The sequence below is a fragment of the Myiozetetes cayanensis genome, unplaced genomic scaffold, assembly GCF_022539395.1.
Source record: "Myiozetetes cayanensis isolate MyiCay16 unplaced genomic scaffold, myiCay2020 scf12, whole genome shotgun sequence".
NCBI lineage: Eukaryota > Metazoa > Chordata > Aves > Passeriformes > Tyrannidae > Myiozetetes > Myiozetetes cayanensis.
The window spans coordinates 8,012,245-8,039,931 of record NW_026086826.1 but is presented as its reverse complement, the minus strand read 5'-3'; the positions used below and the strand labels follow the sequence as shown (position 1 = coordinate 8,039,931).

The 27,687-nt window shown below is 41.9% G+C and overlaps 1 protein-coding gene across 4 annotated transcripts in view; it reads left to right on the top strand.

The window, feature by feature from the left end:
* The window catches only part of RAB3B (RAB3B, member RAS oncogene family), a 51,788-nt gene that overhangs the window by 11,645 nt on the left and 12,456 nt on the right, over window positions 1-27,687 (top strand). The gene's annotated exons all lie outside the window — the stretch shown is intronic.

Sequence of the window (27,687 nt, the reverse complement as noted above, 5' to 3'; positions counted from 1 at the left end):
CTACACACTTCTATTGGTTTATGACCTCTACATAAGATACTTGTATCTTCCTGCAGCTCCTGTACCTGCTCAGCAGTGCCAAGCATTTCTACCCAAATCCTGCCCCAGCTAAGAGCTTAGTCTTCTAATTGATTTATATACACTTGATTTATAATTGATCTTTAATAATTATATTTAAATGTAAAATTACAGTAATCACGTGTGGGGTTTTTTATTTATTGTGGTGATCTTGACTAGTCACAATATATAGTAAGCATCTAAAGTGAGGATTTTTTCTTTTAACTACAGCTGTATAATTCATTTTATTTCTGGGTTGCTGGATACAAGGTACAACAAATTACTTTATAAAAGGTCCTTTTTGTGTTGTAAAATCCTGACATTGAAACTAGAGCAGATAACCTGGCATGAAGCTGTTTGATTTAATTTGGGGTTTTGGTAATAAAAATGTTTGTACTTTAGGCCCTATAAGCAACTAAAGATGATTTTTATCCAGTTGGTCTTTCTTAATTTTGGAACGTGGAATTTTCTAATAAGTTGTGTAAAAGCAAGACAGGAAGCACCATAAAATATTTGGGGCTTTTTCAAAGATACTGGGATTAAAGTGAATTAAGCAATAATCTTAATTAAATCTATTTGAAGGCTTTGGGGGGAAAAAGGCTTTAATAACTTTAAACTTCTTAGGGAAAGAGATGTCAGGTGGATTCCCCAGAGGGTGCTATCTATAGGACCTGTAATGTTGGAGTTACCAACAACACTGTTGATTTAACATTTAATTTTTAATAAAAGGTTCATCTAAGTGTTTGACAGTTTCCACAGTAACTCGTGTTCTGTTCTTCTCTCTTTCTGTGCTCGTTGCATGGATCCCTTATGTGAGTTATGATTCAAGGACCTCAACAGAAACATCGTGTACCTCCATTAAAACCACAGTGTTTGAACTTGTTTGCCTCCTGCCCATCCTGAGATTATACTTTTAATCTGAATGTGTTCTTCAGAGTACGGGTAGTAATAGTGGGGTCTATTAACATAACAAAACTATGTGTTCCTAGGTGTAAGGAAGGACGAGTTTTCTTACCAATCTGCCTTCCGATTACTTTTTAAAATGATTTACAGCTGCTATTGAGCTTCTGTGAGTGTGGGACTCTGTGGCCCCAGTGAACACTTTGCTTTGATCTACAGTTTTCCAGTTATGTTGACTTGTTAAATTATGCTCCTCCTGAGCTTGATGTTAAGCCAGGTTTAACGTGGAACCAAGTGAAGAAGGATAAGGTACAAGTGCTTAATTTAACCACTTCAAATGTCTTTATAGAATCCGGAGAGAAGCACTTCTGGGAACCTCTGGTGCTCTCTGTCTGCAAAGCCAGGTCTTTCTGAGTTCAGGGGTGCTTGTGGAGCTCTCGAGTGTGCAGCTGTGGCAGATTTGAGGTGCTGAAGGGCTGTACCAAATAACCTTGTTTTGTGCTCTGTAAATCCTGAGGTGAGGGGGCAGTTGCTGCTGCTGTGCTGTGATCCAGAGACATCAGTGGGACTTTCTACACTGACGCCTGTGCTGAACAGAAGAGTGTGTTGAATATTCGGGTGCGGTACTCCAGCTACAAACACTTCTTTGGGTTTTCTTAGAGCTGAGAAAAATAAGGGCCAAGCAGCTGTGTGTGAAGACTGACAGCTGTGTCAGTAAACATCTTTCTGGCCCGTCTCGAGCTTTTGTATCTCCAGCAGAAATTGAGGAGCATTTTCAAGCCAGAGGTCCCGCGGTTGTGTCTGTGCTGGGTTTGAGGAAGTCTGCGTTTTGTGAATCAGGATTTGACAAGCTGTCAAATGCAATGGTCAAAAAAGAGTGCTCCTCCACTTAATTTTGATGTCATTAGTGGGCCTCCTGCCTTGTTGACATTAACGCCTCCATCGCCCAAATTGATATTTTAATAAGAGCCCCATCAGTTGTGCCAGTGACCAAGCAGGCTGGGAATGGTCTGCTTTGGAAAGACTTGAAAGGAATATCTCTTTAGCTTGAGAGGAATGGCACATAGCAAAGATATTCATGATGTTTTTAAGGTAGAATGACAGTGCTGCTGCTAGAGAACAAATCATTAAAATGGTCCAGAGAGGGCTTACATGACATAATGCTTTGCAGGCTTTTAAATTTCTTTCTTTCTTTCTTTAAACAACTCCAAGATGAGTTGACTGTGTTTTAATTTCAAATATTTTCTGACTCGTTTAGAAGTGGTGGTGTTATATAAATTAAGTTCATTGAGAAAGTTAATTTTGTACTTGGGTAAGATTTTATAATCTTTAAAATATCAAATTTAAAAGATTAGTTACATAAAGATATTAATATACTATTTAGATATTCCAATATCTACATAAATGTAATTCTTGAATTAGATTTTTTTTAAGCCACTGCCACCTGTAACAGTACTTTCATATAAAGAGTCTTCCTTATGATTGATTTGTAAGGAGCCAGTTTATAACATCTCTCTACATTTGGAGTGTGCACATAGGTTATTTCTTTCTTAACCAACAATTTTGTATTCTCAGAGTTGCTAATTACTGATTACTGAAGGAAAGCTATTATATTTTCAGCTAGGTATGGTTTTTGTTATAAATAAACCTCAAAGGTAACATTATTATATTCTTGGCAAATGCAAACAGTTAATACTTAATGCAGAGTTCAGGTTGCCTAGCAGCTAGAGAGGGCCACTTTGTCCAGATCCACGGTGAATGAATAAAAGTGATTTCAGTTTTAGGTGAAAGCAAGGTGAGATTTCTTCTTTTGTTGTTGTTGTGGTGGGTTTTTTTGTTTTTTTCCCCCTTTTTCTGTGCATTTGCATGTCTGTTGATGGTAACTAATAACGGTGGTAGAAATAACAGCAGAACTCGAGAGCTGCACAGCACTGAGGTTAAAAGCTGAGGGGCAAACTCTGGTGGGTCGTGCTGGCCCAGGCTACATTAATGACATGAACTCTTTACATAGTAACATCAAACAACTGCTGGAAAGTCACGGGCAGCGTTCAGCCCAAAGCACCTGCACACCACACAGCACATGCTTTGTGTGGGGCATTTGATTACACTTCCATTACACTTTTGTACAGCCCCCTGCACAGGGGGCTCTGGCTTTTGTTGCACGTACTGCACGTAACACACAACCACTCATGTGATTAATAATAAACAGGACCAAATACAGGGTTTGGCAGCTAATGTTGCACTTGAAACTACTTTCAACCCCCTTGTAAAAGGCAAATAGAATTAAATTTAAACTTCAGCTAAAAGGCTGTGGTGTCCAGAGGCAACCTATTTAGACTTGCAGTATGATTTTTCTTTGAAGATGCTCCTTATCGGAATTACACTACTAAGATGAAGGTTTTTCGTTTCCATTAACAAAAATGTTTCTATGTCTTAACTGCTGAAACTGATGTTGGGGTGTGAGATTAGCTGTAGTGGATGTCTGGAACACGTGTTACAGCTCTCAGGCACAGCTGGGGAGTGGGTACAAAGCAACATCGCTCTGGTTTTTCCGGATCTTTAAGAACCAAAATATGACAACTGCTAATTATACTGAGTGGCAGTTACCATTACAAAACAGAAAAGTGTAAATCAAAATAAACCCCATGCTGTGTGGAGCTGTCCAGAAGGCAAATATGGAGTGTTTTTAAAAGCTTTTTGTATCAGTTGTCTTGTGGATGTTACTGAGCAGCTCATCTCATAAGAAGGGATTCACAGAAGTAACACTGGTAACTAAGTATTTTTTTTTTTCCATTTACAGGAAGTAAAATTAGAACACCATCATATTTGATTGTAAATTTTAATGTTAATTGCACACTTAACCAAAAACTAATTATGCATTTCAGATGAGAGAATCATCTATTCCCCAGGCATCCCATTCCCATCATGGTTTTGCTGAGTTCCTTACAAGCACTGACTTAAAGCTTGAATGCTTGCACAAAAGTTGTTTCTAAAAAAAGAGATATTAAGGTTCTGTAATTTAATGTATAGATGCAATAGCAATGGATGTCCCTAAGGATCTGACAGGCCTGATTCTGCTCAGTAAATTCACAGCTGTTGTCAAATCCTCTGATTTGCTGTTTAGACAAAGAACTAAAATGGAGGAATTCATGAGAGCGAAAAGAACAGGTTGATCCTTGTAAGGGAGTCAAGAATTACATTTTATTTGCAGCATTAAGGACTTACTGGTCCCAGGAATGGGAATCATTGTGGCTGAATGGACATAAAGCACTTCTTGATGCTAAAACACAATGCAGGATATTTGACTGGAGAAGAGATGCAATAACAGTGTCTGCAATTCAATTCCAAGGTCTTGGTTACATCTCAAGTAATAATACCACTGCTTTGAGAAGAACTTGGTGCTGATGCCACTCTGAATGGGCTTTAAGATTAGAGTTGCAGGAGTGATACAAGGGAGAAAAAGAAAAACTTAAAAAATAAACCCTTGAGTGGTTAGTTATCCCTCTCACTATTGAATTTATTGAACAGCCTAAGCTTGCTGAGCAAGGCATTGCTGTGTTTGCAGTTAAACGGTTGACATGGAGGGTTTATTTCTGTTTATAGTTAATCACTTCAATCCCAGTGTTATCTCATTATAACTCTGCATTATAGTGAAGGCCAAATTCAACTTCAGTCCAAGTTCTGTCACCACAGCAGTTATTCCTGCTGACAATAGTGGATTTGCTCTCACTGCAAGGTGTAGTATCTCTTTCTGTGCTCCATCTTTGCAGAGTTACTGCTCATACGGAGCATTTGCCCTTGCCTTGTGCATTTCAGTAAAATAAAAAAGGTACAAATTGTGTTCAGAGGTCCCAGGCTGTGTTCAGGAGCAGTGTGGAGTGTGTTTGTGTTGTCTGAGAAAGAGCTGTTGGTAGGTCAAAGGTTTGGACCTTTTCTAGAGAAAGTGGGCCAATGTTAACACTTTGTCCAGTAGAGGAGAAGCTGAATGTGGGAAATTTCAAGGGAAATTACTCTGTTGATGTAGTAAAGGCAGTTAATCTCTGAGAGGATAAATGGGTTCCTCTCCTCGTGATGTTTTGCATTTAATGCTTTTTTTTTTTACCTGAAATTCAGAATAGATATTTTGTAATCATTTTACATAAGGTCCTGTTGTCCTTGTCTTATCAGAACCACCCTGATTATTGTTTCCTTTCACAATGTTATCTTCTGCATAATGACTGGGTATACTCTATATTTAAATATTCTTGGTTACACTGTGATCACTTATGAGATAATTCAGTGGGTGGAATTTATGAGCTCTCATAGTATTTGTCTCAAGTGAGCACTACTTAAACTATGTCACATTTGGTCAAAAGCGACTGTGTGGCTTCACATTTAAAATTTTCATCCGTTGTGTTGTCTGCTGCAGTGTCATGTTTATGCAACACTCAAGTATGCTGAACAGCTGATTTTAGAGCTAAAACCAGGAATCCAACCCCCCAAAACTGTTTTCTGATGTGAGAGACTGTACCCTGTAGCACAACTGGACTACCTGGGAGTTTAGCAGTGGGTACTTTGTAATTTATTTTCTGTTGAGCAGCTATTCAACATCATCCTGAGTCATTAAACAGCGTGAACTAAGCTCCCAGATGCTGAGCACTGACTTCTGTATTTCTCCTGGCAAAGCTGTTTTCAGTTACATTGAGGGAAAGTCGTGTGAGTATCCCTGAAGCACAGTTTGATTTGTTAGAAAGGTGAATGAGTGATGATCCAGCGCATGGAGAACAGTGGTATTGGTTCCCTGTCTACAATATAACACATCTCCGTTGTTGTTGGTGGTGGTTTTTTTCCTTTTAATAACCAGGTTCCCAAAATGGCCTTTTTCACCTGGTTGTCTTGGTTAAGTGGTGCTGAAGCTGCAGTGTAACCACAGTGTGCTCAGACACCCAGTTGACTGCTGTGTGTAGCTGTGTTGTAGGCATTGAACTCGCAGACCTGTCTGGTGCTGACAGAGGGAAACACTGGTGAAAACTACCAGAAACAGGGTAAAAAAAGCACCTTGAATTTTATGGTCAGGAGCACTGCAGCTCAAAAGTGTACCCTAGGCATCCTAATGTATCCTGTGTTTCTGTCACAGGCTGAGCTGTGCAGCATTGCTAAGATGTTCCTCCATCTAAATGGAGCTGCCAGTCCCAAGCGGGTTGCTCAGCTCACACGTGGCATGCTGTGCTTCTGTTGTGCACTTGAGTCTTGTTTGAAAATTCCTCTGGTTTTGCCAATTTGGCTTCGCATCCATTTCCTTGCTAATCAAATACTCACTGCTTTGCTACTAATTTATGTTAGAAACTGAAACAGGAGGTGGTAAGAGTGTTTGAAACTGGGGGGAGCAGGTGTAAGTGGAGCAGATGAACACACTGTGTTATGAGCTGCTGTGCTTCGTTAACTGAAGTGCCTTCGCATGGTGTACAACTCAAGTGATTAAACTTGTTTATTACTCAAAGGAGGCTCAAAGATGGTATTTTCTCAGTCAGATTCTGGCTGGCTGGTCTCTCTGACAAACTGATCCAGACATCTGTAGCCAGTGCTAGAGGGGAAAGTCATGGGGGGAGAGGGGTGTGTGTAGATATGTGTGTGCACATAGGCTGCTCCTGTCTGTCAGGTCTGGCTGCTGCTCTGCTTTTCTTGCAGCCTGAGCAATACAACAGAACATGCAGGGGATCTGTGCATAGATGTTTATGAGGCACAATACTCACCCTGCTGCTGGTTTTACTTTTGGATGTGCTTATTCAAAGATTCACCTGCTGCCTCCTCTCCTTTGGTCCCTGTGTCAGTGCTGGTGCTGTGGCAGTTGTGAAGTTGCTGCGTGTTCGAGTGCCATGGTAACTGCATCCCACTCCCCTGCCTGCCAGCAGGCATTGAGCCTTCCCAGTTGTGAGAGGAAGCAAGTGCTCCAAGTGCCAAATTGTGGTAGACTGGCATGAGTCAGCTTTGATAAGTCCATGGAAAGTCCTTTACCCAGGACTGCAGGTTTCTTCTTTTTTTTTTTCTTTTTTTTTTGAGGGAAGAAAGAGAAATAACTCCCATCAAAGATGTTTTGGATTATTTCTTTAAACTCTAAGACTGTCCTACATTATTGAAAGGCTAAAGAATGCATTCCCATTGGAGGTACCACCAAGTGCTAAATTGCTTCCTCACTGTGCATTTTGGCCTCATGCTGTACACATTTCTGTAAGATTATGCCACTTTTCCTGTCCTTTTCTCTTGGCTCTGTGTTGTGCACCTTGGCTTGCTCGTGGTGAGGTCAGAGAGCACCTTTGTAAGCACTCTTGCACTGACTGTAAGGATAGTTCTTGCAGAGCGCTGTCATAGCAGCAGTTGAAATCATGGAGTTGTGCTTAAGAGTTAACGAGAAGAGCTGGGGAAAAGAGAGGAAGTCAGTTTTTGGAGAAGAAATATTCTGACTATAATAAAGCACACAGGTGCATCATTTGATCACATGGCACAATAACACTGGAAGTTTACAGCCAGGCAAGGGTAATTAAGGGATGCATTTTCGAAATCTTTCGTGTTTAAGAGTGGAATGATGGACCTTAACCTTTATGTTTTCTCACCCTCTCGTGGCCCTTGCTGGACCGTAGAACTACCAAAACTGGGAGTGCCGTGAAAACTGGTGTGAAACTTGAGCAGAACCAAAGCAGGACCATGAAAAGAAAAACCCCAGTGCCTTTATTGATCACATAATTAGAGTGGAAAACAGCACCAAAGGAGATGAGCTCAGTGTCTCTGAGCAGCAAACCCAGGGTGTCTGGTTTCTGCAGGGATGGAACTGCTGTTACAGAACTGTCGGTCTGCGTGAACACCACATGGATTCCAGCCCTCCTGGGAGGTGGTTGGTGTCTGGGCTCAGTGCTGTCTAAGATGAAGAAGGTGGAATGCATTTGGCAAAGCTCTTCAGCCTGTTTTTATACACCCTTCCTCACCAAACCCCCTGCCTGGGTTGTTTTCCTGAGTGTGAGACACGGTGTGAAGCACAGAACAGAACCAAACGGGTTGGCCAATTACAGGAGCTCCAGATGAATGTTATTTCTGTACTGATGCTCATTCCAATTGTTGTGCTATAATTATGCAACAGCTGCAACTCCATACCTCTTTAGGGCTTCTTATCCTAGTAAAAAATAATCCTCTTCTGTAAGAATGTCCTTCATCTTGAAAATAGCATGCAGGAAGAGTCACCACTGCAAAGATATTTAATAAGGTAAATTTGTGAGAACTTCTTGGTCTCCCTTGAGGCTTTGGAAGTGTAAAATCAATAGTTTCCTTTCACTTTTGATGGTTAATGATTTTAGGGGAAAGCAAAACTCTTCCAAGGGAGGAATCTGCATAAAGTTCTGCCTCTGTGATGTACTTGCAACTGTTCTGGGGTTGCACATGCTCCACTTAACAGTCACCTGTTCAAAGCTGTGGCCATTGATGTCAAGTCTTGGACATGTTTGAAATTACTTCAGTTTTTCTGCTAAATTTCTGATGTAAACATGCATAGGAACTACTTAGAATTCTATCAAGAGACTGCAAGAAATCTAAAGGGAACAAATTCAGCAGAAATCTTCCACACCATTGTCATGGCAAAACCGTGATTTGAATAATCTTTCACCTAAATTTGGAAAAGGTCTCGGTCTTCAGGATATTTTCTGTTTTAATGTGACATTTCACCCAAATTGGTGGGACTTGCAGAATCTGGCTGTGACTTAGACACGACAGCACCTCTGCATGCCCGTGGTGTTGGCTCAGAGTCATTTGCCAGTTCTCCCACATGCTGTGGGAATCCTCCTCTCTCCATGCAGCCAGGAGACCGGGAAGTGCAGTAGCTCCAGTCAAAACCTGATGTTGCTAAGTGATGGCAGGGCAGTCGCCTGCCTTGCCATTTACAGAACCCGAGTGCTCAAACAGAAGGAAATGAAGAGCTTTATTTTCCACGGACTGCATACGAGGTGTTTATTCGCTCTGGTGCTGGAAGTATCAAACCTGCACATCCCTTTGACTCCAGCTGGAATCTTCAGAGTTTTAAAGTTCCTGCAAGGGCAGCTGTTTATCCTCCCTGAAAATGTATCCTCCAAGGGTGTGGCATTGTATTACCCTCCAACTGCAAGGGACAGTGCAGTCAGTTTGATGATTCAAGAACCACAGATTAAAAAAACCCTAAAAAATCCAATACTAAACCAAACTGCTTTTTATCACCTAACACAAAGGCAGAGAAGAGGTGGTATTTGTTTTGTTGGTTACATCAGAATCCATGCAATGTGGTCCTCTTCTTTTTTCTTTTTCCTTTTTTTTTTTTATTAACTATAGTCTATGTGACCAAGAAGCATTGTAGCATTGATTTCTTTTCTTAATGTATTTTTTTTTGGTGCAGGATGTAGAGAATAAAGCCAGGCTATCATATTTGCTAACTACTCTGGGAGTGTTATCAGGAAACAGGAGAAGTAGGATATTTTTCACCTCTTGTATACTTCTTTTATGGATATAAAAAAAAAATTAATAAAGATTTAATTGCCCTCATGCCACAGGTGAGTCATGTGTGTTCTGTTAAAATCTGTCTGCTCAATAAGGTACTTGTTCAAAATAGTCTCTCAAAAGGAGATGCTGAGTGACTTTTGCAGTCATGACTCATTGGATCCTTATTTTTTAAATGAAATGATTCCCAAGACATGTTAATTTTAAGATATCATCTATTAAATTCTTGATTATTAACAATGAGAGTATTAATTTGACAGTGCATCAAGGCTTGAGGGATTCATACAAGTGGTGTTCTCTTTTCAGAGAAGGGGGAATAGTTCATTTTTTTTCACAGAGAAGGACTTGCACAGACCCAGTTTTGGAACTAGAGACCCTCCATCTGAGAGAGGAGAAGCTTTGCAGTAGATTGTCTCCCTGTGAGGTGCAATCAGGAATCCATTTCCCCATCTGCACAGTCTTCCCTTCATCCAGATGATGTAGAGCACCTGTGTGTTTGCAGAGGAAGGGTCAGGGGTTTTCAGGAATAAAATATGTGCTGGCATCAATAATAACTTCCTACTCCTCAGAAATGAGCTTCTCTCAAGTTTTACACTTCTGCACAGCACAGATTCACCTTTGGATTCAGACTTTTAATTTGGAGCAGTTTTCAGCAGGGACTTCTGACTCTAGAGGAGCTTTCTCTGAGAGTCAGACGTGTTCTGTGTAAGGGAGTGTTCTCTCTTGGGATTATTGATGCCTTGGTTCTCAGTTTTGGTGCTTTCAAAGCATAGCTCAATTCTGACAGGTTGCTGCAAAATCTTAGAGTGTAACATTGCTCTGATGACCGACCTCTTCATTCACTCTGAGTAATGAATGGAACAGAAAATTGTGTTTCTTTGTTTTATTGAGTAATGAAAATTGTGCTTCTTTTGCTAAACAACCCTTGCCAAAAATAGCACCTGACTATATTTTATCTGACTCTTTTTCCTTACTATTATTTTACTATACTAAACACAATTTTATTTTTTTCCCCTTTGGATTTCTTTCCACCTTTGTGCCCTGAAGCTTCAAAGACCAAATTTTGTGAGTCACATAAATGTTCTGAGACATCAAATTAAGTAGAAACTGGAGAATGAGTTCTCAAAAGGTTGTGAATGCTGCTGACGTCAATCTCAGATCGAAATAAGAAAGGAGATATGGCTGGTGGATCCTGTGAGCAAGACTGTAAGCACTTATGCTAATTCTGTTGTTGGAGAAGAAATTGTGTTTTTATAAATGAAGGCAATAGTCCCAGCTGAAGGTTTAACAGGCATTCATCTTAGTAACTAGATGATCTTGAGCTTTCATACTTTACACTGAAATTTGCCTTCAGCGGATTCGAACGAAATTGCTTGGAAGTGACTAAAATGAATGGCAGCACCCTCTCTGCTTTTTCAACTTGTAATATAATTCACTTTTCCAGCTCTACTTCTGCAGAATTCCTCCTTCAAAGTAACATTGCAAAGTATGGGGTTTTTTAATGATCAGAAGACTATGAACCTATTTAGAGATTTTTCTTGATTGTCTGTGGCAGAAAACAGACTTCTGAAAGCAGCAAGGAGTCATGAAATTCAATATGTCTTATGAATTATTTTGATAACATGAAACATTTATCTTGTAGAAAGCAGTTAGTAATACTGTTTTTGAAGTCAAGTGCATGCAGATTGTGTATCCATATTGATATGATGGTGCTACTGAAACTTCCTATATAGGTGTAGTGAGAAGAGTGCAAAAAGTGACTAAAGGAAAGGGATGTTTTCCTTGTGGAAACCACAAGGAAGTAATTTACTATTAAGTTATTAGTGTAGAATGTTTTTATGTGTGTGCGTATTTTGGCAGCTCAAAATTGATTAATAGCTGATATACTTGTTGACTACTTTATCCTACCATCCAATTCAGATGGTTCACTACAAGCCTACAACTAATTGTTAATTAATAGAGCTGCAGTGGTCCCTCTGAGTCCAGATGTGTTTTGAGCAAAGGTATGTTTGCACTGGTGAAATGGAAGTTGAAGATGTTCAGCCCTTTGTCAAATCGAACTCTATTTTGGAGAGGATCTTACAGCAACAGATACAATAGTGTCAAGTTCAGAGAGACCAAAGTGAATTGAAGTGAGCCCAGAGGTATTGAAGGAGCAAGGTAATGTGATTGCTGGTTAACTAGATCAGGACAGAGGGAATGCCTCCATCAGATATCTGTATTGCTGGGCTCAGTTGCCTTCCCGACGCTGTGAAGACCTTTTGACAGATTTCTGTGGGAAGTCAGTTCACAAATATGTGCTATACCACCAACCTGTGCGTGAAATATCGCTGTCGAGGCCAGAATGAAAATAAATAAGAAATATTCTTTCCAATTTAGAGATAAATACAGGCTGGATTGTCAGCAGCACAGGAGCGAAGCAGGGCTGTCTAGCTGGGTACTTCTGCTGTGAAGCTGAGGAGAGTGCACGGGAAGAGGGTCTGGCTCTCAAAGCCTCTGCGTGGTATTGTGTGAACAGAAATACCAAAGAAGAGCAGTCCCAGGGGCTGGTGCTGCTGCAGGGCAAGTGAACCCATCCCAGAGCTCAATCTCCAGCCACAGGCTCCTTCTGGGAGAGGGACCAAACCCCATGAATTTACAGTCCTTCTACCATAACTCCTCAGTTACCATTGAAAGGGAGAGGCAGCAGTAATGATAGATAATGTGACTGAAAATTTATCAGCCACTGAGATGGGAGATAACTTGCCTGATGTATGTGATGACTGTAGATTTCTAAGGCTTCTGAGCAAGAACGATCAGAGAGCATCTTATCACCGTATAGTTTCATCAGTGAGGGAGGGACCTATGAGGGGTGAAGTCCCTTAAATTACAACTATAGGGCTAAGAAAAAGTTTTAAATTGAGAGCATCATCATAAAAAGGATTTGTGGAATTTGTCTGATTCTGCACGGAGAAGGCGGAGAGGTTTTAGTGCTTCAGTTATACAGGAATATTTTAGTATTGAAAAGGTGGTCCACCACAAGCTGGTTTATTAGTGATTGGCCTCTAAGTTAAGAAGCTGTTTCTCCTGTTGGTAAAGTTTTACATAATTGTACTTCACTGCAATTTTGTATCTATTCTGGAAGCATCCTTTTCTGATCACTGGATCAGAAGCTTGTACTATTCAGGACCAGATGCTGAAACACTTCAGCCGCTGATCTGAGCTGCCATGGTGATTTCTTTACCCCATGGTGATTTCTCTACCCTATGGTGAATGAGCTCAGAGCCAGAGAAGCATTTCAGTTTTCTGAAGCTTCCTGTTTCTGATTAACTAGGATAAAAATGAGTATCTGCTGAACTGATGCTTATCAGAATTCCTAAACAACTCCTCTGCCTCCAGCAGTGACACTCGATTATGTTTCTCACTCCTAAGCCTCTTAGAGGTTTAGCATTTATGAATCCCTTCTAATACTTTGCTTGACACATTTGGTTAGGCATATGACAGTGATCAGCTGAGAGAAAAACAAGTCATCTCGTCAAGTACAAATTGAGGCTTCTAGTAAGGAGAGTGGAGAGGCAAGGAATGGCTTCCTGCTGTTTGAAATCAGGTTAGAACAGGGCTGTTAAAGTGACTGTAATGCATTTAACATAAAAACAGGCTGTGTGCACACTTCCCAGCCAACGTTGGGCAGTCCTCTGCAGCTGGTTTTGTTAGCAGGAGCAGCAGGGAGGTTGAGTGCACTGTAGGGTGGTTCAGCTCTCCCCTGGTCCCTGGGGATGCTGAAGGCACTGGTGGCGTATCATCTTACGCTGGATATCAGCTCTGCAGCTGAACTGTGGGATAAAACCCAAACACAGGGCTGTGAAGGGCAATCCACCCAGTGCCTCATGCCTGGAATGCAAAGTAAATGGTCTAGCAGGGAGATGGTAACCGTAGTGCTGACTGGGGTGGTGGTTCCTGCAGCCCCCTGGCTGTTGGTGCTCACTCCCGGTCCTCCTGGACTGAGACAGGAGGTGCTGCTCAGCCAGCCTGAGTGACCTTTCAGCAGTGGCTTCGTGATGAAGGGTCCTAAGCATTCTTGTAATACAAATGATGTCAGGAAGTAGTTGGTATTGTGAGCAGGTGCATTCCAGCTCGGTATACCTTGAAAATCTGACAGCAGCCAGATGTTTAACCGGGTAGAGTAAGCGATGACTTAAATACCATCATATAAATCTTGCAAATCCTACTGAAGCTGAGGCTCCAGGTACGCCTCCTGAATTGTGATTTCTCAGAGGTCCTGTTTGAGCAGAGAGTAAGTTCTTGTCTTTAACCCTTGATGGGACCCCACAGAGACAGCAGGTATTGTGATGCACTGCTAATGACTAATTCCAGCAAGTCAGTTAATTAATCCTTTGGAGCTGCACAAGGCTGGTTAAAAATAGTTAAAACAAGGATTTTCTTTGGATTTTAATGGAAACTGAGCCAGTGTTGCTGTGAGATGTAGCTGCAGAAAGAAGCTTCCTACAGCAGCAGAGTCTTGCTTTGGTATACATTTCAGCCAGCATATCGTATATATCTTAACAGAGCACACGGAAAATTAGTTTGATTAAAGTTGATTGATTTTGATTACTGACATGAGGATATGCTAATGAGAAACAATCCAATGTGTCTGAAAGGCTGTTTCAATTGCTAGCACAGTTGATACACAGTGCTTGTATCACATACGTGAAAAGAACAGGAAAAATGTGTTGGACTATTCTGAAATTTGTCTCAGTGGTTACTCCTTGACGAACAGGAGGAGATGCATTATTCTGATTGCAGCTTGACAACACATTTTTCTGTCAGTACAAATTAGGACATTAAATATTTCTAGCTAGGATAGATGTATTTTTTTGCCTCAGGAAATGGGTAACATTGGTAGCTATAAAAAAACCCCAACCCAACCAACCAAAAAACCTGCTAACCAGTCAGTAGTGTGGAGTCTGGGGGCTTTGCCCCCCTATGCCAAGGTGTGGAAAACCCCTTCAGCTGCCACACTTTGTGGTGGAAGAGGGTAACCTGGTGCCATTTTTTAGCAAAACTTCTGCCTGTGGATCAGGAGGTGAATCTAAAAAGTTTCAAAAGGAGGTTGTTGAAATACAGTGCTGAACTCCACCAGAGGTGTCTTGAGGTCTGGGTGACCAGCTCAGACCAGTGTCTTTGAAATTGGTCTGTTAGTTTTTAATTTACTGGAACCTGTTAGATTTAGATGTTTGTGCACATGTTGCTTAGGGAAAAAAAGCATGATATCGTAGTGGAGAATTTTTAGAGAGAGGAGATTGTTGGATGCAACATCTCAAACCTGAGGCTAAAAACTTCTGCTTGTGAGCGTTCAGTTATGGATAGGAATCCTTCCTGCTGTGTTGTGTGGGTGTAAATCAACCAAGGTATGAAGTGCTGCTCTTTGTAAAGAAGTGTAACTCTTTCCTTGATGCAGCTCTTCCTCCTGCACTCTCAAAAAGTCGTATCAACTTGTCTATGTTGTGATCCTGCAAATGCTGAGCAAACAGGCTTCGCTCTAAATGCACAGCTTAGAACAACCAGCTCCACCAGACTCACCTTTACGAATATGAATTGAAATAAATATCTTTCCAAAGTAAAAGGAGTAGTGTCATAGCAGGTCAGCAGCTCTCCTTGTGGGAGACTTAGAATCATAGAATCACTGAGGTTGGAAAAGATCTCCAAGGTCGAGTCCAACCGTTAATCCAGCACTGCCATGTTCATCAATAAACCGTGTCCCCAGCTGCCACATCCACGTCTTTTAAATATCTTCAGAGATGGTGACTCTGTCGCTTCCCTGAGCAGCCTGTTCCAGTGCCAGTCTGCTTTCAGTGAAAAAATTTTCCGTAATATCCAATCTGAACCTCCCCTGGCACAACTTGAGGCCGTTTCCTCTTGTCCTGTCACTTGTTACGTGGCAGAAGAGAGGGACTCCCAGCTGGCTACAACCTCCTGTCAGGGAGTTGTAGAGAGCAGGTCCTCCCTGAGCCTCCTTTTCTCCAGCATAAACACCCCCCCTTCAGCTGCTCTTTGTGCTCCAGACCCTTCCCCAACTCTGTTGCCTTTCTCTGGACACTACTGATGTCTAAGCCCCAGAGTGATTTCCACCTAGCCAAAAATACCCACTTCATCAAGGAGGTATAAAACCTTATTTGTATAAGAACATTAAATGATAATCCACCGCAGAGTAATTGATAGCAACTGATCCCGGTGATTTATGCAAATAATCACTATAGACACAGCTGCTTCAGGAAAGAGAGTGGGATGGTTTACAGCTATCTCTCTGTGTGGGGTTTCTCATGCAGCACTTGAGTAATCACAGTGCCTGTGCTACCAAGGTGAGCCGTGTAAATCACGTTGTTTGAGTGGACCGGAGCCTCCCATACTGAAGGGAAGCAGCGGGAAGGGAGCTCTGCTTCTCCCCCACCTCCCGAGGCTCCTTGGCGGGGTTGAAAAAACCTGAAGTTGAAAAAACTCTGGAGTTCTCTCACCTTTAGGCACTGTGATGTGTTGAGAGGAGGAGACAGCACCCCTGTGAAGCAGAAAGTCCCACTGACATATGAAGTGTTGCTCTGTAGCTATGTGGGGTGTCCTCCTTGGGCACAGAACACAACCTGGCTTTTCTGCTTTCACCATATGTTCTGCAAGAGTGATTCGTGGGACGTTAGCATGCTTGCTAAGATCAGGAAGAGGTTTGCTGATATTTAATCTGCTCCTGTCAGGCAGCAGGTTGGTATCTCCCCCTGGATTTAGCAGATGACAGCCTTGATGTGTCCGTGAGGCAGTTTGTGTGTGATATTTGGAAGGTATAGCTTGTGAGCTAACATCTGTATTCCCTCAGATGGGTAAACAGATGTAAAGGCAAATGAAGTGTAGTCTTAATACACTGTGAAACCTAATTCTCTGTGGCCAAAACAACTTGTATTTCAATGTAAATGAATGTCTACCTCCAGTCTGTATTTCAGTATAAATGAATAGCTACTTCCAATCTGTATTTCAGTATGAATGAATAGATATCTCTAAACTGATGCTTCTTTTTCTTTTTTTTTTTTTCTCTTTTCTTTTATATATCAACTTTTCATTCCTTAGGAAGAACACAAACTCATCCTGGATATGACTTTATCATATTCATGTCTACAGATGTGTCTCTCACACGCCCCAAAAATTCAAGTTTTATCTGCAAGGCCAGTTTGGGATAGAAGTAGATCAAGGGCGTTGGAAGTAGCCAGAAGTAATCAGTGGAGGCAGAAAGGTGTTTGTGTAGTTGGGAGAAAAATACTTGCCAGTAAAAGGTCAGTGAAGAGAGAATTGTTCTCACAAAGGCTCAGCAGGTCTCCTAAAAGGCCCTGGCAATGTGCCCTTGTCTCCCTTGCTTTAATACCCTGTGACACGCTTTCTCTTCTCATTTTCCGAGCTGCCCCTCTGGCACTGTCCATCTGGAGTGACAGGAGCATGCTCTGGAATTGGCAGGGCTTTGCTGCTGTTGAGCAAGTGCAGAAATGGAAGATCAGCTGCTAATCTCAGCTGAGATCAGACAAACCCAGGAAGCTCCAGCTTCTACAGCAGCGTGGCCGAGAGCAAAATCTGGATCAGTTGTTTTGTCTGAAGTTACGTTGAGAAAGTGCATCCAGAAATCATTTCCCTTTCAAATTGTAACTATAGTGAGTTATGAATAGCAAGCTGGAGACTCCTGTGAACAGAGAAATTCTGAAAAATCCTGTGCTGGTTATTGCAGCTTCCCACAGAACAGGATGAGTGAGCTGGCAGTGGGGAAAGCACAGCCCCGTGTTGCCTTTAAAGTATTTAATTTTATGTTGAAAATGGGAAGCTGGAAGGAACAATGGTACCCTGGTAACTTGTGATCCTAATCTCTCTTACAAGATTGTAAAACTGTTTACCTTGGCAATATCAAGTTAATATAGCACATTCTTTCTGAATTTCTTCTCTTCCCTTTTGTTATGACGGTGTGTTTGAAAACTCTCTGATGCTCTATATACTGCTACTGAAGCTTTGCAATCCCTTCAGTAAAACAAAGATGCTAATTACAAACATTTCAACTGTGCCTAGTTGATTTTTTTTTCCTTCACTTGTTCACTTTCTTTGTTTTAACAATCCTGTTAACACCTGAGAATTCTGACCTAAGCACAGTCTGAGACAAGATGTGAAGCCTGCGATTGAGTTTCTGTTTTATTAGAGAATTTCATTAATTGCTCCTGAAATCTGAGAATGATGTCTGAGAAATGGCTTTTCAGTAACCACATGGATGTAGAGGTGATGACAACTCTGCCTCTCCAGAGTGTGGTTATAATTCTTAGAGCATTCTGTGCACTAAAATCTGCATTTCCGTGCTATGAACTTGTCAGACATTCAGATTATGGTCACAAAATGGAAAAGCTTCAAGAGGGGGATGATGCTGCATGTTAGAAGCATATGTCACAAAGCATCATTTCCTGACCTGAGTCTCTTGGATGCAAACAAAGCATGAACCAAATGCATCTTTTACTTAGAATGTGTAAAGTTTTACCAGGTTTCTTCACAACTCCTTGGGTGCTGAGTTTGGCCAAACCCCTGGAAATGACAGGAGAAACTCTACATAAAGATGTAAAAATCAACCAAACAAAAACCCCAGCAACAAAAAGAACCCCAACCCACCAGCAGAAGTCTATGATTACCAAATAAAAAAACTGATTGAAGAGTTTTCCTTCTCTATTAAAAATTTAATTAGTGAAATGGGCACAAGTCCTAGACCCACTGAGATCAACAAGAGTTCTTTGGTTTTATTGAGTATGACAGGGATAATATCACTTTATCAGCTGTAGTTTCTAATGTTCTGTGGGAATTGCAGAATCAGGGAGTCATTCAAGCTTGAAGGAAAGACTTCCTGAAGACCTGGTCCTGCTGATCTCTGTCAGAGCTGAAGAGAACTGACCCTGCCCAAAGAAGCTGCTTGTTCTGCCTTTTCTGAAACAAGCCCTGTAACATCCTGGGATGATCGTTGTACTGAACCCATCATCTTGCTTTTCCAGTGGTTTATGATAAGCCAGCCCATCTTTTCTGCTGGTCTTTTGGTTTATTTCAGTTTGTCCCTTTTTACGGGGGTGTCTCACCTCACCATCAGATCTATTTCTAGTATCATCCCTCCCATTTTCTTTCATGGGCACAGAGATGAACCTCTTTGTTTGCCAGATGCATCTTTAATACCTGTTGGTTTTCTTCTTTTCACACAAAAAAGCCTCTTCCAGTTCTGAAGAGGAAATGGATATATCACTGAAACAAGTGTGGGTGGGAGGTGGTTCCTGCAGCTCCTGTCAATAAGCTGCTTTGAAAGATGGGGCACATGTGGAGGTCATTTATGTTTACATCTCATTTCAAGAGCTAGGCTGCAGCTAGTCTGTTCACTAATTAAAAGGAAGTAAACATGCACCAGAATGTTGCCTGTTCTTATCTGAGGGTTTTTATGTAACATTTGCTGTCTGTTGATGTAACTCCTAATGAATGCAGGGCTGATTTGATATGATACCATTAGTGATGTGGAAGGACACTTTGAGATTAGAACAGAGTGTTTATTCTTTATATCATCTAATACTTATTGTCTGACTGTTTGGCTCCAGAAAGAGCACATATCATGGATGAAGTTTGGAGCATATTTATTTATGCCCCACTTTACGAGGATAAGTGGAACTAGGAAATCTTTAACCACTAAGCATAAGGAAGGCTGGCACAAAGCACTGTTTGTTTAACTGTGGCAAAACCTCCTTGTTGAGGATTAGATCTCAGGATTCCCTGCTCTCAGCTGCAGGAGTTGGCAGGAGATGAGCTCTGGTGTTACCACATGGCCTGCCAACAGAGCCTGGCTAAGGTTGTCTGAGATTTATGGGAGCTTTCAGTTTGTCCTGGGATGACAGGGATGAAGTCTTCAGCTTTCCCTTCAGGCTCCATGCGAAGAACTAGCAAAAGAACACGTATAAATAGATTTGGATATTATTGTTGCTTTCATAATTTTTCAACTGGCTCAGAAGATAAAAAAAAAACCTTTGGTAAAGGGAAATTACTTCCCTTTGGGACACTGTATGGAGAAAGTAGATCTGGGTGCCTTGTGAAGAGAGGACGGTTTTTTTTCCTTTCAGTTCTTTGTATTAATTCTATTAATGCTTTAAATGGGGGTACATTTTTTTCTTCTGGACTCCATTCTTCTGAGAATGGTGTTTGTGGTATGAGTATAGCAGTGAAACAGGAACTGTTCCCTCCAAGAGCAGAAATCATTCTGTTCTGCAGATACTGTCACTGCCTGGATCCTGGAATCAAGCATCAGGGTAAGCTGCAGACAGCCAACACCAGAGCTTCCCCTGCTGCTCTACAGCTTCCAAAATTGGGCTGAGTTATAATTCTTTGATGTTGGAGTAAGGCAAAATAGCAGCAGGCAGAAATCATAATTCATTTAATTGCAGTTTCACAATGTTTTGAAGCAGTTATGCTGTTGCTGAAGTCATGCCCTCTTTTGTGAAAATGTCTTTAGCTCATTGGCAGACCTAATCTTTCAGTCAAGAGATGTGGTTTGTACCAGGCTGGGACCGAGAAAAAAGCCCTAAGAGCCTTCTTTTTGTCTCTGTCACAGTAAATAACTTGTATTCTTCAAAACATCAACTTGTTGCACCTTCTCCAGACAATTCACATAGATACACGTGAGAGCAGGGGAGCTCAGTCTGCCCAGAGGTTTGTTCTTGCTAAGGAAGCTGCTTTCATTTGATAAATATTTCAGTATGTGTTTTCCCCAGCGTAACACGACAAGTTCACTGCTAAGCTGGGAAGTGTCTGTAGAAGTGCAACAGTAATGGAGTGTGGAATGGCCCTTTGCTGAACTGAACCGGTGGTCCAGAGAGCCTGTTGGCAATTTACTGCTGGCAGAGGGCCTGAGTGATTTGGGAAGTAGCATAATGCATGAACTTGTGCTTGGATTGTGCCTGATACTGTGATTGCTTCAATCACAGATTTGTTGATACACCTTTGCTTGCTTTGGGTGATGCTATGCAGTTTCCCTACTTTGTGAAGCTCTATTAATATAAAATTGCTAGAATATAATGAAGACTGATGTCACCCATATTTTTGTTGATCTGTACAGCATCACACATGTTTAGTGTTCTGTACAAATATGATCTCGTGCTGTCCTTGTTGCACACAGGATTTTTATTAGCTTTAAATAAGACTGTTTGGGGTTGTCATTAACAGCTCTTTTTACAGCCCTCTTTCCTTGGGCTGAGGTCTGTGTTTTGAGAAATAGACCACGTGGAAAAATGCTGTGTCTTTTAACTCTTATCTGAAAATTTGCTCTGGTTTAAGAGGAGTCAGGACCTCTGCCTGCCTATGCAGGATTCTTCACTGAGGTCACTGGATGCAGGCAGGACCTTACAAATCAGGACTTAATTTATCTATCAGAGTTCAATCACCAAGTGGCATCTCCCCATAGCTGGGCTGAACTGCAAGTCCAAGCAGTAGGCTGTGCTTGAGAGCCTGACCAAAGTCCCACTGGGTGGTGAATGGCAGGGGCCAGGTGACCCTGGAGGTGAGCAGCAGCATGCTTGTTTTTTTAGAATGCCAACAACACATTTTCTTCAGCTGGAAAATCTGCTGTGATTTTCCTCTGTCTTTCTAAAAAAGGTAGATGTGAAGATGTGCTTTTCATCAGACAGATTTGAGCCACTCAGGCCCTGGATGTGTCCACTGGCCAGAGGCAGTTGGTGACAGAGCAGGGAGGAGTTGTGGTGCTGAAGTGATTAGCAAAAATAAAACAGTAAAAATACCAAACAGCAAAACATCTCACACATATGTCATGGAGCATTTGCTCATGAATCTCTTTCCAAATGGAAATGAGGAGACATCACCACAGAGGTGGGTGAACCTAAAACAGTGTGGAAAAGGACCTCACACCTTGAAAGGCATTGGCTGTAACCACCTCAGCCCTGAGGGCACCCCAGGAACTGCTTTCTGAGCTTCCTCAGGAGGCCTCTGCAGCTGCTGCTCAATGAAATGTCGAGTTTAACATCTGGTCTGTGTGGTTATAATAGAAAACACTACGGGAAATGGTAGAAAATTATTTTCTTTGTCTTATGCTATTACTGAGCATTGCCATGCTCTTGTGGCTGACAAAGTCTTTATTTTAAGATGCTTAGGACTCCTCCAAAATAGCTGTTCTTTAGCTGAAAGGCTTCCTTTATATCCTCAGTAGAGATGTGGGTTTACTTGGAGAGTTTCAAATTCCATTTGATTTTTTTTTAAATTTTTTTTTGGTGAATTTAAACAAACTCCCCTTCATGTCACCAGTGTATCAGATCTATTTATTAAATTGCTTTTCAAAGTATGTGCACATTTCTGTCAAATAAAAACATATGAGATAGAGGAATCTGTTATTGCAAATTCCAGCATTTAGAAAATGTATTTCAAACTCCACTGAAGTGAGTACTTTTTTCATTCCCTTTTTATTTACCTTCTGATTTATGAGGTTCAAGTTGTTCTCGGGTTTTGTTGTCTTTTAGCTTTCATTCTACCTTCTTGACTTCTAGAATCTTCAATGTCTTTATATTTTTGTCTAATGCTCACTTGAATTCAGCAGTGAGGTTTTTTTCCTAATTTGGAAGGTAGTAAATTGAAAACTGCTTGATCAACTCTTCACTTCCACCAAATCTTGAAAAATTACACATTAGGATTTTAAAGACCTTAAAAGAATATTATATTTTACTTTTATTGGCACGTTGTTCTTAATATAAATTAAGCTTGGTTGTTTTATTTTTGTCTTGCTGCTACCCTTCAGTTTAAAGTACGTGTTCTTGCCTCATGGTTGTAATTCAATTTGGTATTTTGGTCTCACAGATATCATAAACAGCTTCCCAGAATTTCTGAGCACTTTGTCTTAGAATTGACCCCCTTGACATAATATCTCTAGGGGGTTCCTGTGAAGTATGAGGCTCGGATTTAGCCCTAATCCACAACTAAATCAGCTGAAATCTTCCCTTGATAAGAACCAGCCCTAGGAGGGATGTTCCTAGTAGAGTACCAAGTGTTTTTTTTTACAATTAGGAGTTGCAGCAGATCTTGCAGTGACAAAGTCATTGATTTTTGTAAACGCCGAACTGTTTGCTTTGTAAATGAGTTTAAGTGAAGGTTTTGCCCAGAGCCGGGGGCCGGTCTGGGTACCATCAGCGGGTGGTACCATCACCGTGTTGGTACCGCGCTGCCCATCCTCGAGCAGAGCTGGCTCCGCGAACAGCCCCTGTCGCTGCCTGGCTCTCGCGCTGGTTACCATGACATTTGATCACCCAGAAACAGGCTCCGGGAAGTCTGTCTGAGTCCTGTTCGGCTGCTCTCAGCGCGGGGATTTGCTCCGTTTTGCCTGCGTGCCTTGGAGGGGGAGGGAGGCCGGGAGCACCGCGATGCTGGTTCCCTTCACCTGCCCGTGCTCCTTTCCAGATCAAAGAACCAGCCTACCGAATTCAGGCAGATTTGTACCGCACGTCGCTTAACTTCCTCCTCACAGACTGCGCGCTTGTTCTTTTGGCAGCTGATTCGTGATGTACTGAGATTTCCCCTCCTGCTGTGCATCTCTCGGGTGAGCAGAGTGCTGCTGCGACCCACGCGGTGGGAGCTGCACCGGAGCACCTCAACCCACTGCCCTGCAGGACCATTCAGGATGTCCACGGTGGTGCATTCACAGGAGCCTGGTGCTGCTTCTGAAGTACTCTGGGTGTGATTAATTTATCTGCTTCTCAACAGCAGCTAATTAATAATGCTTATAGTGCCTGACAGTGCTCAGGCATCTGTGTGTGGTACAGCTGTTCTCACAGTTCTGATTAACAGAATTAAAGGATATATGTGGGACAACTAAAAAGATCTGGCCAAAGCAGCAACATATTCTATGATAATAATGCATTCAGTGCCCAGAAGGCTCCTTATTCTAGGATCTCAGCCTCTTAACATTTTCTTAAATGTTTTAGGGTTTCTTTTAGCATGTCATTGATGGTTTTATCACTTTTGCCCACAGTGGATGAGCTTTCAAATGCATCATATACCTCTTGAACTTTGTTTGCTGTTTATTTGCAGTAAAGAAATGGAAGTTGAAGTAGGTGTGTGGTGTGGATGCTACATATTTCCATTACTGCAATTTCTTTATTTTTCTATCAAGGTAACTGGATCAGGAAGAATCAAAAATATAAGATCAATCTCATATTAATTCCAAGTCATGAAAAATAATACTTTTCACGACTCAGAATTTAAGAAATACGCACGGTGTACTTAATCTTTGTGTGTGTATCTCTTAATGTGATTTCACCTTTGCAGGCACTGGCTTTTAAATACTCTAACAGAAAAACTCAACCTACAAAAAGATGAGAAGATGAAGATAATGTTTATAAGCAAGCAGCCCTATTCCAGTCCTCCTTACCCTCTGACAGATCAGGAAGGGCAACTGCTGCTAATCTTCCCTACAATCTCAAGGCACCTGGGAAAATGGAAATTATATTTTTAACGCCTTAGCAGGTCATGAGCAGTAGTGTCAATCACAGTACCTTGGCCCGATTCCAGCCTGGGAATTGCATTCTGCTGAGCAAATGCAGCCTGGTGCATTTTCAGTGATTCACTTTTTCTTTTACACGGTGTGGAGTTGCTGAGAAAAGTTAAAAGAGCTTCCCTACCACCAGAAATATTTTAATGGTGGATTAGGTCAACCTATGTAACCTTTCTTCCCTGTCCATCAGCTTCATTTACAAAAGTACTTGCAAAGGTAAGTGCAGGGCCTCACCTGAAGGGACACTCAGCCACTGAGTTACAGATAACAACTTCAAAAATGTGTGTGCTGGGCATGACCGAGGCCTCTGATGGCTGATCAGATGCTGGTGAGCTCTTGTAGACTCTGCAGGTGTTAAAAGTCTCTTTTCAAACAATTTCTCTCTCTCTGGTGGGAGCAGTTAGTGTGGGAATGTTAGAGAAAACAGGGAGGTAGAACCTTCTGTACAGGGTAAGTAAAATAGGATTAGGAAAAGTGAGGTTTCTGCAACTGGTAGTACTGAAGTTACCCAAGGCTGCTGGTTTTACTGCTTCTAAAGAGTAGAAGTGAAAATAGCCATAATGGGGGAATGTTTAAAAAGCACTTTGCAAGGATAGAGCCTTTTGTCAAAAAAGACAGGGGTTTTCACATCAGAAATGCTTTCCTGCATATTGCTTAAATGAAACTGGCTCTCCAGGTAGCTAAATATGTCTGAGAAGGTTCCAGTGACTTTTGGGCAATTGGAGAACTCAATAACAAGAGAAAAAAACCCAAAACAAAACCCGTGCTTAATGTGATCTGTTGAACTGGAGCATTTTAATCAGAGCTGAGTTCTGAAGGAACCAGGTGTTATTTTGCTCCTGGCAGCAATTGAAACTTCACAGGTTTTTCATGACATCACATCTTTTCCATGTCTTAACCAGTGACTCATCTTGCTTGCCTGTTTGTTCCTATTTCTAGCTGCCAGCAGGAACACTAAGCTCAATGTTAGCATTCTCTTATTAATGACACATCCTAGTCTGTCCAAGGTTACTCTCCCTTGTGGTACCTGGTGGGTGGGTTGTTTTTTTTCCCCCCCTTCCTCTTTCTCAAGGTGACTTTTGTTTATCTGATTCCTGGTGGCTTCCACTCAAAAATGTATTTTTGCAAAGGAAATGTGTTTGTGGGAACGTAACATCCGGGAGATTCGGTGGCAGAACAGATCCTGTCTGTGCTCAGCACTGGGGAAACATCCAGCTAAGGAAGGCTCAGTCCCAGATGTCTGAAATGCATGTCCTGACAGGAGAGCAGTGGGATGGGGACACCCAGCAGACATCAGTGACAGTGACCAAAACAACTAGATTTGCTGGAGGTTGTGAGAATTTTAACACCTCACGTTGCAGCAGCTCTGAAAGGTAAGGAAAGGCTGCTTTGAGCAGCCACTTCAGTCCTGTGGGGAAGGCAGAACGAGGCATACGTGGAGAGGGCTGCTTGGACAGCTGGAGAGATGGGAACAGAGTGGGGTGGGATGGAGTTACTGATGGCCCAGTGGCACCCTCACTGTTCACAGCAGAGACACCAGCACAGCACCATGCAAGTACAGATGTTTCCTCAGCCGTGCAGAAAGGAAAGTGAGCAGGTCTTGGATGTAAAGGGATCGGGTATTACTGAGCACCAGATAGAGGAAAAACAGGCACATCCCTCTGCCTTCAGGATGTGCCTCTATTTCTTGCTTTTTGGGGTTATCTGTCAGGTAGAGAACAGGAGCTGAGGTGGCCAGTCTTGCTGAGAACTGAGCTGTGTTTGCAGGGAGTCAGGTGTTCCCTGACACTTTGATGTCTAACAACTCATTGCCCCTATAACTACAGGGTTGGGAAGTGGATTATCCTGTCTCCAAGGCTGACCAAACTCCAAACAAGGTAAAAAAGGTTCAAAACCCTATAGTGTAGGTGTTGCAATGTGACACTCAACAGCAGGGAAGAAGAAGCTCCTTCACCCCAAGTGATGAAGCCCCAGATTGTGCTGGGTGCTGGTTATTGGAGTGGAGGTGGCCTCTGTTCTCTATTCTAAGTGATGGTGCTAAGTACGTGCATCTCGTAAATGTTGCCAACTAGTTGGACAGTGAGCAACTCTTAGTCTTGAGTTTTATTCCTCTTTAAAAAAAACCCCAAGCCCCATGAAAATCAAACCATAATCCTTTAAAAAAATGGAAAGGTTTATTTCTTTAGAGGCTATTTGTCACATACACTGCTAGAAAAGTCATGGTGCTAAGGGGATTAAATTCAGTACAGATTAGATGTTTCAGTGACATTTTATTTGGAACAAAGAACTTGTAGCTGGAAATCTTCACTAGAAGAAGGATGGTTCAGAATCACGGATTCTGATTTTTCAGACCTGCAGCAAAGGGCGTCTGTCATAATTTAAAAACTCAAATATGTTTTCTGTGGAAGTACCTTGCAGTTTCTGCTGAGACAGCCAAGTAAATTTAAGAAAAGCTGGTTGTGCTTCTATTGTGAATGCTTATGTGATGGATCTCGTCACTGGAGGGCATCTGCACACAATGCTAATGCATTTAGGTCTTTTTCTCCTCTGAATAAACTCTGAATTTTGATTGCTCATTAATGCAAAACCTTCAAATTTTTGTTTCAAGCTCCCAACTAATGGTCTTGTGGGTGTTTTTAATTGTATCAAAGACAGACACACACATAAACTACACAAGAGCAGAGCTGTTAGCACACTGGTGTAAATATACCTCACAGAGACCCTTCTGTGCTTGGTTACAGCCAAGCTCTGATTCCTCATCAGGGACAGCCTAGCGGGCTTCTGGATGCTGAAGCTCAGGCTCTTCTTCCCAGGCATTTGGCTAGACTGTTAATTAGTGCTACATCACCTCTCTGCTGATCCCTGCCTGTGCCTCATCTACTTGTCTTCTAATGAGTTTGTGGTCTACCTGGAAATTTTGCAAACAACTCGACGGGGAGGGGGGAGCAATCTCTGTCAGTTATTTTCTCCTTCATTGGATAAACAACTTGAACATAAAAAACCTGAAATGCCTAATTAGCTAAGGTTTGTGGGGGTTTAAACTGAGGTAAAGACAATTATTGTAAATGCTGAAGAAAGTGAGCTCGGATTTTGCAGTTTATTTTATTTTATTTCAGTCGAGGCATCTGTGGCGGGGGGGGTTGCTCATGGTGTGAGTCGAGAAAATTAAGCCAATTTATCGCTGTCTAAAGGTAATGTAACCCGAGGAAAAAAGTAATTTCAGGGTGATATAACAACAATTCAATTGCATTTGGAGAAATGCAACTACAAACCTGTAAGGGGAGATGACATGCTCTGTACCTGTACAGTAAAACAGAGCGAGGAAGGCATCAGTGACTCACGTAGAGATGAATCACATCTCTGCATTCCACCACATGGCTACCAGGGCAAGCTTATCAATAAACTTTACATGCCAGGAAATACAGGATGCCTTTTCCCCACAGCACACTCCCTTTGATAACCTGAGAAGGCAGGCACCCAAGTGTATGAATATGCAAATTGCCTTTCTAATGAGTTGAGCGCACTGTCCACCAGACAAGGGGTTGTGACTATGTAAATGCATGCAGCCCTTTGGTGTTCTGTACCTCCTCCAGCCCCATCTCTCACTGATGTATAAATTGGGGCCCTGCCCACACACAGGGGGGCACAGGCAGAATACTGCAATCAGCAAACTAGATTTGCTAAAT